This window comes from Heteronotia binoei, chromosome 5, assembly GCF_032191835.1.
Source record: "Heteronotia binoei isolate CCM8104 ecotype False Entrance Well chromosome 5, APGP_CSIRO_Hbin_v1, whole genome shotgun sequence".
Classification (NCBI taxonomy): Eukaryota; Metazoa; Chordata; class Lepidosauria; order Squamata; family Gekkonidae; genus Heteronotia; species Heteronotia binoei.
Window position 1 is genome coordinate 114,945,442 of NC_083227.1, and position 15,247 is coordinate 114,960,688.

The 15,247-nt window shown below is 43.3% G+C and overlaps 1 protein-coding gene across 2 annotated transcripts in view; it reads left to right on the plus strand.

Moving 5' to 3' along the window:
- Positions 1 to 322: 322 nt before the first annotated feature.
- Positions 323 to 15,247, plus strand: part of RNF44 (ring finger protein 44) — a 93,232-nt gene continuing 78,307 nt past the window's right edge. The window contains exon 1 of one of the 2 annotated variants that reach the window (XM_060240195.1): positions 323 to 564. The gene's annotated coding sequence lies outside the window, so the exon portion shown is untranslated. The remainder of the gene's footprint in view (positions 565 to 15,247) is intronic. The other variant, XM_060240193.1, reaches the window with a different exon arrangement.

The window sequence follows — 15,247 nt, forward strand, 5'->3', positions numbered from 1 at the left end:
CTATGGGTGCACTAACTAAGCATTGCCATTTTGATCTTTTTTGTCTCTTAACAGTTACTAATGGTACAACTACGTGGGGGGCGTCCGTAAAAAAATTAATGTTAACAAGGGGGTCCTTCTCACACTTGGAAGGGGTGGGAACCAATGTCCTAGTTGCGCTGCTATCTGATGCCCATTGAGCTCTACCAATTCTGTATGCGCGGGCTTTTAGAGCATTACGGGCACTGTTCTTTTCAGCTTGCCTGAGGGACTCGAAGACCAAACCCTTAGGAGCAATACGGTCTTTCCCCCGAATTTCTCTCCTCGCTCTAGGTACATGGAGGCGGCTGCAGACGGGCCCACTTCTGTGGCAGGGGGAGATTGCTGCTGCGGTGACCGGGTAGAGCGGCCAGTTCCATCAGGGAGTTCGCTGTGGGGGTAAGGGGCTGGGACAGAGAGGAACGGTGGCGAGCAGGAGGCGGCTCCAAGCAGACGGCCCGAGCTGGGACCTCCAAGGGGGACTGAGCCCGTGGGGCTCCAGGTGCCCGGCTCTGCGAGGTGGCCGAGACTGGCTACAGCGGTCAGGTAAGGCAGTGAGCTGGGCGGGTTTTCTGTACCCGAAAGAAGGGGGGAAAGCATTGTGGCTTCCTTCTGCCCCAGTTACAAGCGGGGCAGCGGGGGTGAGACCATTCATTCCCAGCACCGGGGAGGCGGAAACTGTGTAAGGCAGCTGCACAGGGGTAGCTGCAAGCAGTTTTGCCCCTGCGAACGCCGAGTGGCCCTAAGCCGGGGTTTGTGCGCTGTGCGTGCGCTCTACCTGGAGGTGGAGAGGAGCTTAGTAGGCAGAGCTGAATCGGGGGCTGAGTTTGGTCTCGCGTAGAACCTGGTGGGAAGAATCCGGGCCTGGAGAAAGGATGTTGGCTTCCCTCGGCCCTTGCGAGTCCGGGGAGAGAAAAGAGGGCGTTCCCCTCTTCTTCCCGGGGCTTGCCTTCGGCGCTTCTGCTTTGTGCAGAGGTAACTGAGCTGGAGCCGGGGCAAGTTCTTTGTTCTGGGGCGGATAAAGAGCGAATGGTGGGGCTAGGCTGCTGTGCTGTTTCCTCTACCCCTTCCCACCAGCCTTGGCCGGCTATTTAAGATGCGTGGAACGCGAGCGAAACGCTTAGCTTAGGCAGGCTTACGTTGGGTTTGGCTAGGAGGGAGGTTGTGTTGGTCAGGAGCAGATGAAGTTGCTCTCAGGCCTGCGCTGGTGATGCTGGAACCCCGCGCTTGCTCTTTGGGTGCTGGAGCGTAGGCACAGCAGATGCTTCCTGGTCAGGGAATGATTAATCACCTCTCCATTGTGTTGTGTGCCCCAGTACCAACATGCAAGATCGGGGCCTCTTGTGTTGGGCGTGGCGTGGACTCTGGCTGTCAAGTGCTCCTCTCTTACCGATCGGACACAATGGCCTTTTTTTGTCAGAAGCGCCTCTTCTATAGAACGCTTTTCAGCCGGTGTGAACTTCTCGGCTGGGCCAGCTGCGGCTCGGGATCTGTTGAAGTTTTTGCACCCCCGGTGCCTTATGTGACTAGACTGTAAACAATGCAGAAGATGTAAGGCTCATCTAAGGATATGTCTTATGCTCAATTGTATTGCAGACTACAAGACTGATATTGTATGCATTTGATAGCCTTTTATAAACTAGGACTAATGAAATGGTGCAATAAGCGGCTTCTTCTGGAATTTCCGAAAATGTTTGGCCTCTTTCCTTTTACACATAGTACTGGGAATTGTTTGGATGTCGACAGCACAGCAAATGTTTTGGCAGGCTCCTTAGCGCTGGATCATATAAATGTAGCTCAATTAATGTGTGGAGGCACAATTAAAAAAAAGTCTCGTACCTTTTGGCAGGGACGAAGGAATGATGCATGTTGGGATTTGTAGTTCTGTTTGGTTGCAGCAGTATTTTAGATATCTGTGGTTGACAGCAAATTTTTAATGGGGGCCATATTTTCAACTGAGCAAAGGCTGAGGACCGGCAAGACTGGCTCTGCCCACTGATTCACTTCCACACCAGCCATGACACTGGCAATGGGCTTGCTGATCCCCTCTTCCCCACCTTGGCTTGGGCAGAGCTCTTTGCTTAAGCACCTTAGCTGCTCAGTCCCATCTAAAACCAAAATAGTAGTGAGTGAGGAGGGAGGGCTATGTCCAAACCTCTCAAGAGACTTAGTCTTTTTTTGGGGGGGGGAGGGGAGAATGCAATGAGGCTGTTGGATCAAATTTAAAAAGGTGTTCAATAAGCTGTGTACGATAAGGAATTACTGAGGCAAATCATCTCTACATTTGTTTTTCTGGTAATTAAAAGGATAGCTGTTTTCTGTGAATGGTAAATGCCAGCTTTCCCACAGATAAGTCACCACTGATTTGGATGGCACAGATTTATACTTCAGTTGTCCTAATGATATCTTTTTTTTTCAGAACAGGCTCCATGTCCTCCTCCCCACACATAAATAGCCAGCATGGGTTAAGTAAGCAAGCCTCAAACTACATACATGTTTTAAAAAAAAACTTAACATGAGTTTTAATTATCCATAAATTACAAAAACATTGTTCAGCTGACTGTATTCCCCAGTGGTACAATAAATATTATCAAGCTAAGCCTCTGGTGAATCTAACAAGCATCAAGTAATCACCACATATAAATATGTCCAGCTATCATAAAGTCTTTTCAAGTTTAGTACATATTGTAGATTTGTAATAGAGTTGGAAGTGAGGGGAATTCTTACAGTATACATTCTTACAGTGTATATTCATAACAGGACTAATTTGACATTCTTTCACTAATATATGAGATGTAGACACATAACCATATCAAAAAGTGGGTAGGGTCAGGACTTTTTTGTAGAAAAAGCCCAGCAGGAACTCATTTACATATTAGGCCACACCCCCTGACACCAAGCCAGCCAGAACTGTGTTCCTGCTCAAAAAAAGAAGCAGCAGCAGCCCTGGGTAGAGTAATATTTGTATCAGTACACACAGCATGCACACCTTCCTTAATTAACTGTCCATTGTTTATTAGGGAAGCCTGCCTCCTGTTTTGGGGAACAGGGCAATAGATGCAATTGGGAAATGTGCCATATTTGGAAAAAACATAGAGGTGAATTTCCAAAAGTTTGTCATGTTATTTATTTACAAAATGTATATCCTGCTTTTCTACCCCTACAAGGATCATCAGAGTGGTTAAGAATTTAAAACATATATGATAAAATTACATTTTAAAACCATAAAGTTCAACCACTCCCCAATGCCCCCTTTAAAAACATAAAATACATACAAAAAAGGATTTTACAGCACTATGTGGAGCACACATTTTTAAAAGGTTGGCAAAACTGGCTCTCTTTCAGGTGGCATTTTCCCTGCCAGACTGAACTAGAATCAGCTGCTATGTTCTGACTAAAATGTTATTTTAGTTCTTCCCTTGGATTTTATTGTTGCTCAGTGATTGTGATTTTACAAGACAGTATTTTATTGTTTTTGTATTAACTCTGAGAGCTTTGGCTAGGGATCTGTAAATCTGGTGACATTGGTTGGCTTTCTTTCTTTTCTTTTTTTAAAAAAATCTTTATTATGATTTTTAGATCAGTAGAATTTATGGCAGACAACTCTGTGAACCAGTATATTTTAAAAATGTCCTATAACTAGTTGTGTATTTATACAAGAAGTCATGATTGTGTTTCTTGTATTGTAGTGTTGTATTGTACATTATAATACTTCCTATATGACCACATACATATTAGAACATATAACCAAGAAGCAGATTTTTATATATAAATTTTATTAAGGATTTTTGGGTAAAAGATAAAAAAGAAAAAAATATATAACAATTATAAAGGAATAACTTCAGATTTTCTCTGTGACAGATACATACACATTTACATGTTGCATACTTAACTCTATCGTTACTGGAAGAAAAATACTTCTTTTGCCTGTAATCATTTTTTCTCTTAATCTTCAAAAGCACAAATCATCAGTTCATTTCCCCCCATTTTGCACAAAAAGTTTATAAGGGGTTTCCAGATAACAATAAATTTAGATAATGCCTTTTCTCTTATCAAAGAAGTAAGTTTGGCCCATCTCTGCAACCTCCATCAACCATTCCACTGCTGCAGGTAATAGCGAAGTTTATTTTGAGCATATTTGTTGTTACCAACCCTGAGTCCACTTAGGAGGAGGCAGGTTGAAATGGAAGATAAACATAAATAAAATAAGATTCTTACTGCTGTTGTCATATACAAAAACCAAAATTGCATGTGTTACTTCTGTTTGTCCATTAACCCAGGAAAAAAACCCTCCAGTTTCATTTGTATTTTAGTCTTTAAAATCTTCTGAATAAATGAATGTATTTGGTTTTTTTTGGTTTTCTTACATGTCCACCGTTGGTGATAAAATGTTCCCTCATGCTGTTCACACTTTCAACATATGTTTGAAACATTTACATATATTTTAGGTAATTTATATGGTGGCATACACCACCAATACATCATTTTATAAAAATTCTCTTTCAGTCTAGAACGTAATGCAAATTTAAGACCCTTCAACCACATATTTTCCCATTGTTCAGTTTGTATATTACATTCCAGTTTTTTGTCCATTTTATCATAAATGCTTTCACCTGCTTTTCCTGTCTCCAGCTTCAACAAATGTTTATGCATTTTATTATATATATATATATGTGTGTGTGTGTGTGTGTGTGTGTGTGCGCACTGTTTTGTCTTGGCAAATCCGAGCTCCCTCATTGGTTGGGACTGGGTGGGACTGTGATGCATCAACCATTGGCCCATCAAACCATCAATCAACTGTTCTTCCATCGCTGATTCTGCTCTTCCCCACCCACTGCTGGCCCCAGGACATATGAGGATTGGCCCTCTGGGGAAACTGATAGGCAGTGGCTGCTGCTTGGCAACTAATCTTGCTTCTCTCAATAAAAAGCAACCAAGCTTGGTTCTTTCAGTAAAAGGCAGTGGGAGAATCCCTTTATTGATACCTTTCAGACAGACTGTTGGTCTGAAAGGTATCACTAAAGGCCTCTGAGAGACCAGTCCTAACTAGGGCTGCCGGTTCCAAGTTGGTGGAAATTCCTGGAGATTCTGTGGTGCAGTTTGAGGAGGTCATAGGAGTTAGGGCTTCAAAGTGGGGTCTGCCAGACTCAGGTTCTGACTGGGTGATTTCGGACCAGTCACAGACTTTCAGCTTAACCTGCCTCACAGGGTTGTTGTTCAGATCAAAGGGGGGGAAAGGAGAATGATGTAAACTGCTTTAGTCACCACCACTATGGAGAGAGACTGTCCTTTCCCTAGGTGGAGGCTGCAGGGAGGGGGAGGCAATGGAAAGCTAAAGTCAAAGGGAAGGAGATAGGATTTCCAGCTCCAGGTTAGGAAATGCCTAGAGATTTAAGGGGTGGAGCTGGGAGAGGGTGCTGTTTGAGGAGGGGTGGGACCTCAGACAGATACAATGCCATACACTGTACCCTCCAAACCAGCCATTTCCACCTTGGGAACCATTGTTGCCAATCTCCAGGTAAGTGCTGGAGATCACTCAGAATTATAACTGCTCTCCATATGGCAGATATCAGCTCCCCTTGAGATGGAGGGGAATGAATGCCTTCTCTTGGGTGGATGGGAAGACAGCAAAGGTGGGGGAGCACTTGCCCAGAGCTTCTTTTTAGATCCTGTTGTATTTTTCTCTTCAACTGTCCTTATTCCTAGTTCATACATAATTCTGTTTCAAATGCAGCCAAAGATTGATCAAATCTAAACAACCTTTTATCAGCCTTAAACCTTTTAAATAGTTGTGCATAAAAATACCATTGACAACTATATTCTTGTGTTACCAAATCTTCTCTTGGTTTCATTTTACATTCACCTTGTGGAAAGTTTAATATGTCATTATACATTAACCACCTGTGTTTAGTTATTTCCCATCAAAAAAAGGCTTTTTGTGTTGAGATCCACAAAGGTGCTTTTGGATACAGCCTAAGTTTATATTTGTTCCATATTTTCAAAATGGCATGCCTAATATAATGGTTTTTGAAGTCCAGATTAACATTGTCATAGCACAAATAGGCATGCCAACCAAATCTTAAATCATGTCCTTCTAAGTCCAATAACTTTTTATTTCTCAACAGCAACCATACTTTCAGTCATACCAAGCAACAAGCTGCAAAGTATACTTTCAAATCAGGTAATCCCAAACCACCTCTTTCTTTTATACCTTGGCAGTATTTTATATTTAACACACAGTTTCCCCCCCTTGTCATACAATTATTGATATATTCTTCTATAGTTGTTTAAACAGTACATCAGATGTCAAAAGAAAAATAACATTCCGAGTAAAACCTTTGTCTTAATTACAGATATTCTTCCCAGCAGTGACAATTGCAATTTTCCCCATTTTACTACAAATTTTTAAAAATTTCCTTCCATGTCTTAACATATGAAATAACATACAATTTATATTTGACAACATAATTCCCAAATGTTTTACTTTCTTTTCAACCTTGAAACCTGTTTTATTCATAAACTCAACTTGTTCAACACAGCTTTGACTAGATCCATCAGTAGATGTCACTTTGGGTGAACAAATAGAAAAATGCTAAACTTAATCCTCCTTTATTTCTTAATGTTAAAAACCATAAGGAAAAATTCCAGAAAGGTAACTGAGTTAATATGTTGCAAGTGAAACAACGGTCTACTGGTATCTCAAAGTCTAACCCATATATTTGTGTCACAAGGTTTCTTGAATCAAAACCCAGTTTGTCAAATACAAGAAATGTTTCTTCATGTTGAAAAAAAAATGTATATGGATACATAGGTACAAACGTAAGAAGGGTACAGAGAGGGGAGTTATTAAAAAATAAGGCCATAAGTAGTTTCACATTACTGCGCATAGTATGAATGAAAAAATCCAGTCAAAGAGTAAATGATCCATCTGGAATGGGTGTGGTTCATTCCCAACCAGTGATGAATTGATAAAGCATGGTTAGTAAGAGTTATATGTTGCCTTGGACTTCTTTCTTTGTGTGGACAAGCCTTGTATTATGTCTGTGCAGGACAATTTGTTGTAGCATCTTACTTTTTCTAATGTTTTTTTTTTCCTACTGGTTTTTCTCCTGACTCTGAACTCATATCAATAACATATAACAATAATCCAGTGGCACCAGATTAACAAAATCTACTCCAGCATAAACTTTAGTGAGCAAGAGTTCACTTCAGATGTGTGTGATGTACATTTTACCGGCTATTTATACATAGATTTACAAACAGGTGGGTGTGGGGAGATATTACAAAAAGCAGTTGTGTTGGGTATCTCTGTAACATCTTTGCATATCTGTTTGTTTGATCCTTGTGATTCTAAGTATAAATAATTTCTATGTATACATTCTGTGCATTTAATGAAGTGAGTTTTGAAAGATTATGCTGGAATAAATAGGTTTACGAGATTATGCATGGATAGACATGGTAGAGAAAGAAGTACTTTTCTCCCTTTCTCACAATATGAGAACTCATGGAAATTCAATGAAATTGCTGAGCAGGGTTAAAACGGATAAAAGGAAGTACCGTACTTCACCCAAAGGATGATTAACGTGTGGAATTCACTGCCACAGGAAGTGGTGGCGGCTACAAGCATAGACAGCTTCAAGAGGGAATTGGATAAGCATATGGAGCAGAGGTACATCAGTGGCTATTAGCCACAGCGTATTGTTGGAACTCTCTGTCTCGGGCAGTGATGCTCTGTATTCTTGTGCTTGGTGGGGGGGGGCACAGTGGGAGGGCTCCTAGCCCCACTGGTGGACCTCCTGATGGCACTTGGGGTTTTTTGGCCACTGTGTTTGTTTGTTTTTTCCTTTTCAATATTCATCATTTATTGAGATTAGTATATATAACAGATCCATAGTAATAATAAGTATTTAACAATTAAACAAACAAAAATTGCATCGTTCATAATTATCCACTCATCCAACACCCTGTGACCCATCACCCTTGTTGCCCATACTTATCTATCACTGCCTATTGTATGCCTAATACTTGATATAGCTCTCTGGACCACCTTGGCCCCCACAGCCTAGAGGGAACTATGTTCAAGATCACATCCCGGACCCTGTAAATTATTGACAGCCGCCAAAAATGGTGCCCAAATGTCCTCGAATTGTTGTTGTTGCATCATTCGTCGGTAGACCAGCCTTTCATCCACCGCCAATCGCAGCATGTCCTCTAACCATTGCGCTACGGTTCCTGAAAAATCTGTTCTCCACGTCTGCATGATTATCCTCTTTGCCGTCATCAGTGCCCGAAATCCCCAATATCGCTGTGGGCGAGACAACACCCATGTTGACGGGAAGTGGTTTAAAAGAACTTGCATGGCTGTAAATCTGTGCTGACCTCCCAATACGCGGTTTATCCACCTGAGTATATCGCCCCAGAAATCAAGCAGCACCGGACATGCCCAGATCATGTGGCTTAGCCCCGCTTCACTTCCCTGGCATCGCCAACATGCTGGTGAAGTCAAGAGGTTAAATTTATGTAGTCGAACAGGTGTCCAGTAAATACGGAAATGAATTTTTTGCTGAATTAATATCAAGCGTTGATCTTTAGAAACTTTTCGGATCGCCCTGTTAATTGTGAACCATTGGAATGGTAAAATATTAAGGTTCAGTTCATCTGCCCATTTTACCCGTAATTCTTCAATTAGCTGTTGTTGTTGCGTCCCATATCGAAAGTGCGTGTACAGGGCTTGCACTGGATTATCTTGTTGCCATGTCCGCCTTAATACAGCTAAAAGGGATGGTGGATCAGGGGCAGCCAAGGCATCCGGACCCAGCAACTGCGTCAGCGCCGTCTTTATTTGGTAATAATGTAGCCATTGGTTAGATTCAAGATTATACTTGTCTTGAAGCTCCTTAAATGTCCAGAATTCTTCTCTGTTTGGGTCTCGTAGATGATCAAGAGATGTTATCCCTTTTCCAATCCAACCCTTCCAGACCACTTGGCACCCTCCAATCCTCAATTCTGGGTTTCCCCAAAGAGTCATTGATCCATGTAAGAAGGCGTTAAAGCCTTGCTTGGTACCTATTAGCTGCCATAATCGCCTGGTGGCCTGAACTGCTGGAAGCAATACTTCCCCTTGGTGGTGCTTCGAACCCAAAACCTCTAGCGTAGAAAGAGGGGCCACTGTTGAAGCCTCGAGGGCCACCCAGTCTGGAGATTCCTTCCCTACATCTTGCCTCCACTTACTAACACTTGCCAACATATAGGCCCTATGGTATGCACTTAAGTCTGGCATACCAAAGCCACCTTGATCAATTGGGAGCTGGAGCCTAGCCAAGGAAAGTCGCGGCCTTTTCCCTTCCCATAAGAAGTTTGTTATTAGAGTATTGACTCTTTTAAACCACTTCTGTGGAATATACTGATGGAGACCTCGGAGAACATAAAAGAAGCGGGGGAAAGTAACCATCTTGAGGGCATTCACTTTACCCCACAATGACAATGGGATGGGTTTCCATCGGTTAAAGTCAGCTTGTGTTTTTTGGCCACTGTGTGACACAGAGTGTTGGACTGGATGGGCCATTGGCCTGATCCAGCATGGCTTCTTTTATGTTCTTAAATTGTCTTGGTTTTTTGAAGTGTCATTGGGAACCTGTTTTATTTTTCTGCAACATAGGAATGCTGAACCAATGTCAATGAAACCACACGAGTGCTCCCTGCATAGCCTTTGCCAGGAGTCATTTCTGTTGATATGCCAATTTGTGTGTGCCTTTTGTCCTGCATTGAATTATTTTGCCATCCTATCATAGGGTTTTACTTGTTCATAGTCTTCCACTTCATTCTAATGTAATACCAAAGAGACAGAAGGACAGAAGTTTCTGACTTCTGTGAGGATGAGCCCTGTTTCTCCATTGTACTACGCAGTGGCAATTCATTGCCCCAAGCAGTTTGCTAATTGCCACTGATCAATAGGGAAGCCATTTTGTCCCAACTAGGAGCCCTATGTGGCTACTGTTCAGTGCTAGGGAACAATAGAACTTTCCATTAGTATCATTTGCCATAGAACAAAATGCCCTCTTGTCAATATTTGACCATCACCAAACTCATGTAGACCACTTCATCCCAGTAACTAGTGACCATAAGCACTTCAGCTGGTCCCGTTGGTCTCAGAGAGATTGTGTAAATGTGTTTGGCACTGTTATCACAGGGCTGTTGTTATTAAGCTGTGTTTTGCTGCCCTCCTGTCCTCTTCTCCTCTGCTCTTAAAACAAAAAGAGCAAAAGCAGCTGCAATCCTGTACCTTGCCAGCTCCAATCGGAGGGTGAGTATTCTGGTTCCTGATGTCTTTGTAGTGCTGTATGGATAATTATGCACATTGCAATGAAAATAATGTCTGACTTCACAGCAGCATCTAAAAATATGAATAATACCAAGAGCTTTTGTCTGTCACCTTTGGGTGCTTGCTTAGGAAGGTGGTTGGTTCCCTTAAGGGAGGGAGTTGTACTTTTTTCCTATTGAGTCCTTTTGGCTTGAGTCCTTTTGCTTTATGCATCCCGTGAAGTGGGCTATTGTCCATAAAACCTACTGCTACAAATAAAATTGCTAGTTTTTAAAGACTCCTGGCTGCTTTTGTTTCATCTCCCCCTCCCTGCTCTTGTTGTGTGCTTATGCTGTGAAAGAAGAGATGTGTTGTATTAGGGAGGGCCTGTTGGAGAAACAGACATAGTGTACAATTTGACATAAAGGATGTAGGATGGACTAGAACTTGTAATGGTGATTTATTATCATGAGACATCTGCTTAGTGTAGTAATTAAACGGAGATCATATGAAGTCAGACCACTGGCTCAACTAATTCAGTATTTAACTACTCTGGCTAGCACTAAGTAGCTCTCCTGGATATCAGGCACTTAAAGGTGGGTTCCCAGCACCTGCGGCTGAGATCTTTGAACAAGGTATCTTTGAACAAGAGATGCCAAGATTGGATAATAAGCCTTCTGCATGTGAAGCATGAAAGCCATACGTTGAGCCATGAACCCTCCCCATTCTCTTCAGTCAAATTTAAGGCAGTGCTCAAAGGCCACGTGAGATAAATACCCATAATTCCCATTGCTGCCAGGCCCAGCAAGACAGATACATAAGGATGCACTAATAGGACTTGTTTGGCTGTTCCCAGTAACTGTTATTGGCCCTCTTCCCTGGCTTTGGTGTTATGTACTTATTGAATTATTATATATATATATACACACACACATACATACACTTTATTTGAAATTTTTTAATGTTGAAAGGTTTTAATGTTTTGAAGTTTGCTGCCTTGGGAACCCTACTTGGGCAGAAAGGGAGCATAGAAATATTTTCAGTAAACGTTTCTCTTTGCTTTTGTGAAGGAACTGCTGTCACTGCATATGCATAAAGAGCAAGGGCATCCTGCCTTTTTGCACAGATGCTGAGAGGGGCAGCAGGATGTGAGGCAAGGCCACTCATTGGTAGAGAGGATTCCTTTTTTTAACTCTCCTTCCCTGCAAAATCTCCTGGCTTTTCCTTCTCTTCACCACCATGCATTCCCATTGGCCAGGCCTCCGGTGCCCCCCTCCACGTGCTTGCAGCATGAGCCCTTTTTTCCTGAGACCTGATCTTTTACAGTTGGGATGGGTCCACACAGTGGAAACATTGAGGGATATCGATTAACTTGTGGGGGTAACCAGACTAGAGAGAACTTCTGCAGCTGCTTTGCTGGCTCGTTCCTCACTATGGTACCCCTCCTAATGCTCATTTTGTGATTCCTGTCCCCAGCTCTCTTGGTCTGCTGTCCACTGTCCCTGGTCTTACACCTTAAGATCATCTCTCCTGCTCTTCTTTCATGGTACTCTGATATGTATCCACAATGCCATGACTTGCTCTCATATGCTCCCTTGCAGTCGTGGGTCCCACATCTGGAAAGACTGCCTTAATAGGTATTCACAGAGCTGTTTTATCTGATGTGTTAGTAATAAGAGGGCACAGATTTATTTGGTGGACAGCACCTTTCAGTATTTGCAGCAGTGTTATCGCTTTTGCAGACTGAAACAGTGGTGGTACACAACAATGCTGGGGCTGTGCTTAGTATCTGCAGTGTTACAGTGGCATGAAACTGGACAACCTTGATTGAACATGACGAATGGGGCCAAGGGCTAACATGAAGCCTTGAATGTGCATACTCCTCTGTTTTTGTAGGCCATGTTTAGGTGCAAGTTCTGGAGTGGGAAATAGATGTAAATTCATTTTCTACTCATCCCCATGCTCTTCTCCCAGCCCCCCTGCCCCGGTCAGGACTAGCACTGATCATGCCACTTGCGCAGGCATGGTAGTGCAGTGCATTTTCACACTTACAGGTTAATACAAAACTAACAAACTGGGAACTTGGTAATCTGTTTTTGTTTCTTCTCTCCCCCCCTCTCCCCTCAATACAGTACTAGCTGATTGCATAGCACTGAAAGTCCTCCAGGTTTTCTAGCAGTTTTTCAGTAGGCAAAGATAGCCAACAGTGGTCTTTGTGGCTTTGTCTTGTCCAAATTGCCTTGGTGAAGATGAAAGCTATAAGGTAAAATTGGCTCCTTATGGCAGGGAGAGCTAATGCAAGTGATTTCAGGGACAACCTGTGGAGCTTACGTGTGTGACTGAAAACATGCATAGTGTGGATATGATATTGCTAAGTAGTCTGTGCTAAGTCTACATTTCATTTATTTGTCGTGTGGATCCCATCCCTTTCTCCAAGGAGTTCAGAGTAGAGTAAGTACAACCTTGCAGCAACCTGAAGCAGGTTATACTGAGACATTCTGTTGGCTCACAGACAGTGTTTCCTGTTTGTTTTTTTTAGGAGATGCAGTGATGCACCTCTACTCCAAAGGTTTTTGTAACCAGGACCTGTTGGTTAATTTCATCCCATGTAGCCTGGATGAAATTCATTCATTATGTCCTCATGCTGTAGTCTCTGACTTCAGCTTTGCTGGTCTGCTCTGTAATAGAGATTTAGTTCCCTTTAATCTCTGTCACAATCAACTTCTGACCTGTTGTGAGGAATGTTTCCAGATGGGAGCTTGACCCTTACCTTTCATATATGGCCCAGCTGTTGAACACTAAAAAGTTTACTCAACTAAAAATATTGTCAGGGGTTGAATCTAAAGATGTCTTGCTTTTGAGTTTGGCAGCTGGAACATAAAAAGCAGCTTCCTCCTGATCTCTGTGGCATATGATATGTTCATGGCTCTAAGAAGTGAACAAATGGATAAAGGTTCTTCCATTCTCAGAGTGGAAGCTGCTGCACAAGAGGGGCTGTGAGTACTGCAGAAGGTGCAGCTTGGTGCCTTGTTTTCCCCCCTCCCCTTCCACACCTGGGTATGACAAAAGCATAAATGGCATGGTCTCTGCTTTCATTGGGCACTAAATCTGGCTTGTAAAGCAAGTGGTTGCAATGACGTTCTCTTCAGCAGCTGCTGCTAAACAACATTGTTTATGACTCCGATTTAACAGACAGTATGCAATAATACATGAGAAGGGAAAGTGGAAAGGAAAATACCTGTGACTTGTGAATGGGATAAAAGACTTTCATTGTGGTATTTCCTTGGCCCATGTGGAATACTGTCCTGCTGAGGGGAATAGATCAGAAGCTCTGAGATAGAGCAGAGAATAACGGATATAAGGGTGAGCAGCTGGGGAAGTTGCTGAGAATTTCTGAGTTTGTGTGACTGCTGAAAATTTTGAGTTTGTGGTTGCTGGGGAACTGCTGTTTGTTTGGTTGAGTGGTTTGAAGGTGAAGGTGATTGTTGCTGATTGATTAGGAGTGGCTGTGTTCCCCACCCTCTTTGCATTGTTAAGCTGCGCCTTGCCAGAGGCGCGAGCCTTTGGCGCTAGCCAAAGGGCTGTTGGCCTGTGGCTCTTCGCCTGGGGGCTGTGTAAGTACCATGAACCCAGATCCCTATTTTCTTTGTGTTCCCAATAAGGTAAGTTGACTTCCAGAAGGGGAGCCACATAAACAAACAGGATTTAAAAGGGGACTGTATATATATTTTTTAAAAGCTATCATGAAGGTAGAATGCCAGCAGGGAGGTGGGGGCTTTCCAGTGTTTTGCATTGAGTGTCACATGTATGACTATCTGCCCACAGGACAGAAGTCTTGGGTGTGTGCTCGATGCAAGGAGCTCCTGGTCCTCAGGGAGCAAGTTTGTATCCTTGAGGCCGAGGTGACTTACCTGGAGAAGCAGAGACAGTCAGCTAGGCACTCGGGGATGTATTAGATGAGCCCCACTCTGAACGTGGCAGCCCCGTTGCTGCCAGGGAGCATGAGGGTTGAGAGGGAATAGGGCACCGGGCTGAGGATAAGGGGAATGCGCCCTCAGAAGGCACCTCTTCTTCAGTTGGTGAGCGAGTATCCTTTCACACCAAGGAACCATCCCTGGGCAGGGAGAGAGGGGGGGTCTTGGTAGTTGGTGATTTGATCCTTAGGCAAGTAACAGCTGGGTGGCAAAACTGCGTACTGACCGTATGGTGACTTGCCTACCTGGTGCGAAGGTTGAGGACATTACAAGTGTAGTAGAGAAGCTGTTAGACAGTGCTGGGGAGGAGCCAGTGGTTGTGGTGCATGTTGGCACCAACAGTTTGGGGAAATGCAGTCGTGAGGTCCTGGAGGAACAATTTAGGCTGCTAGGCAGGAAACTTAAGGCCAGGACCGCCAAGGTAGCCTTCTCAGAAGTGCTACCTGTTCCACGTGCAGGGCAGGAGAGACAGGCACAAATTAGAAGTCTCAATGTATGGATGATGGTGTAGGGAGGAAGGGTTTAAGTTTGTTAGCCACTGGGATGCTTTCTGGAACAAGCAGCAGCTGTACAAAAGAGACGGTCTCCACTTGTCCCCAGATGGAACCAGGCTGCTGGTGCTTAAAATCAAAAAGGTGGCAGAGCAGTTTTTAAACTAAATTTTGGGGGAAAGCCAACAGGAGATGAAATGTCTCTGGTTCAGGAGGACTCATCTCATAGAGATGAAGGGTTAGCTGTTACTTTTCTACCGGGTAATGGATCAGAGTTGTCCACTGAGATGGTGACAAACAGTATGGAGTGTCTGTCAAAGTCTCGAGGCAGCGGGAGGAACGTTGCGGGCCTAACTTGCCTGGGAAATTATAAATGTTTGTATACAAACACTAGAAGTGTTCGAAGTAAAATTAGTGAGTTGGAATGTTTAGTGTTGGGGGAAAACATAGACATTGTGGGAATT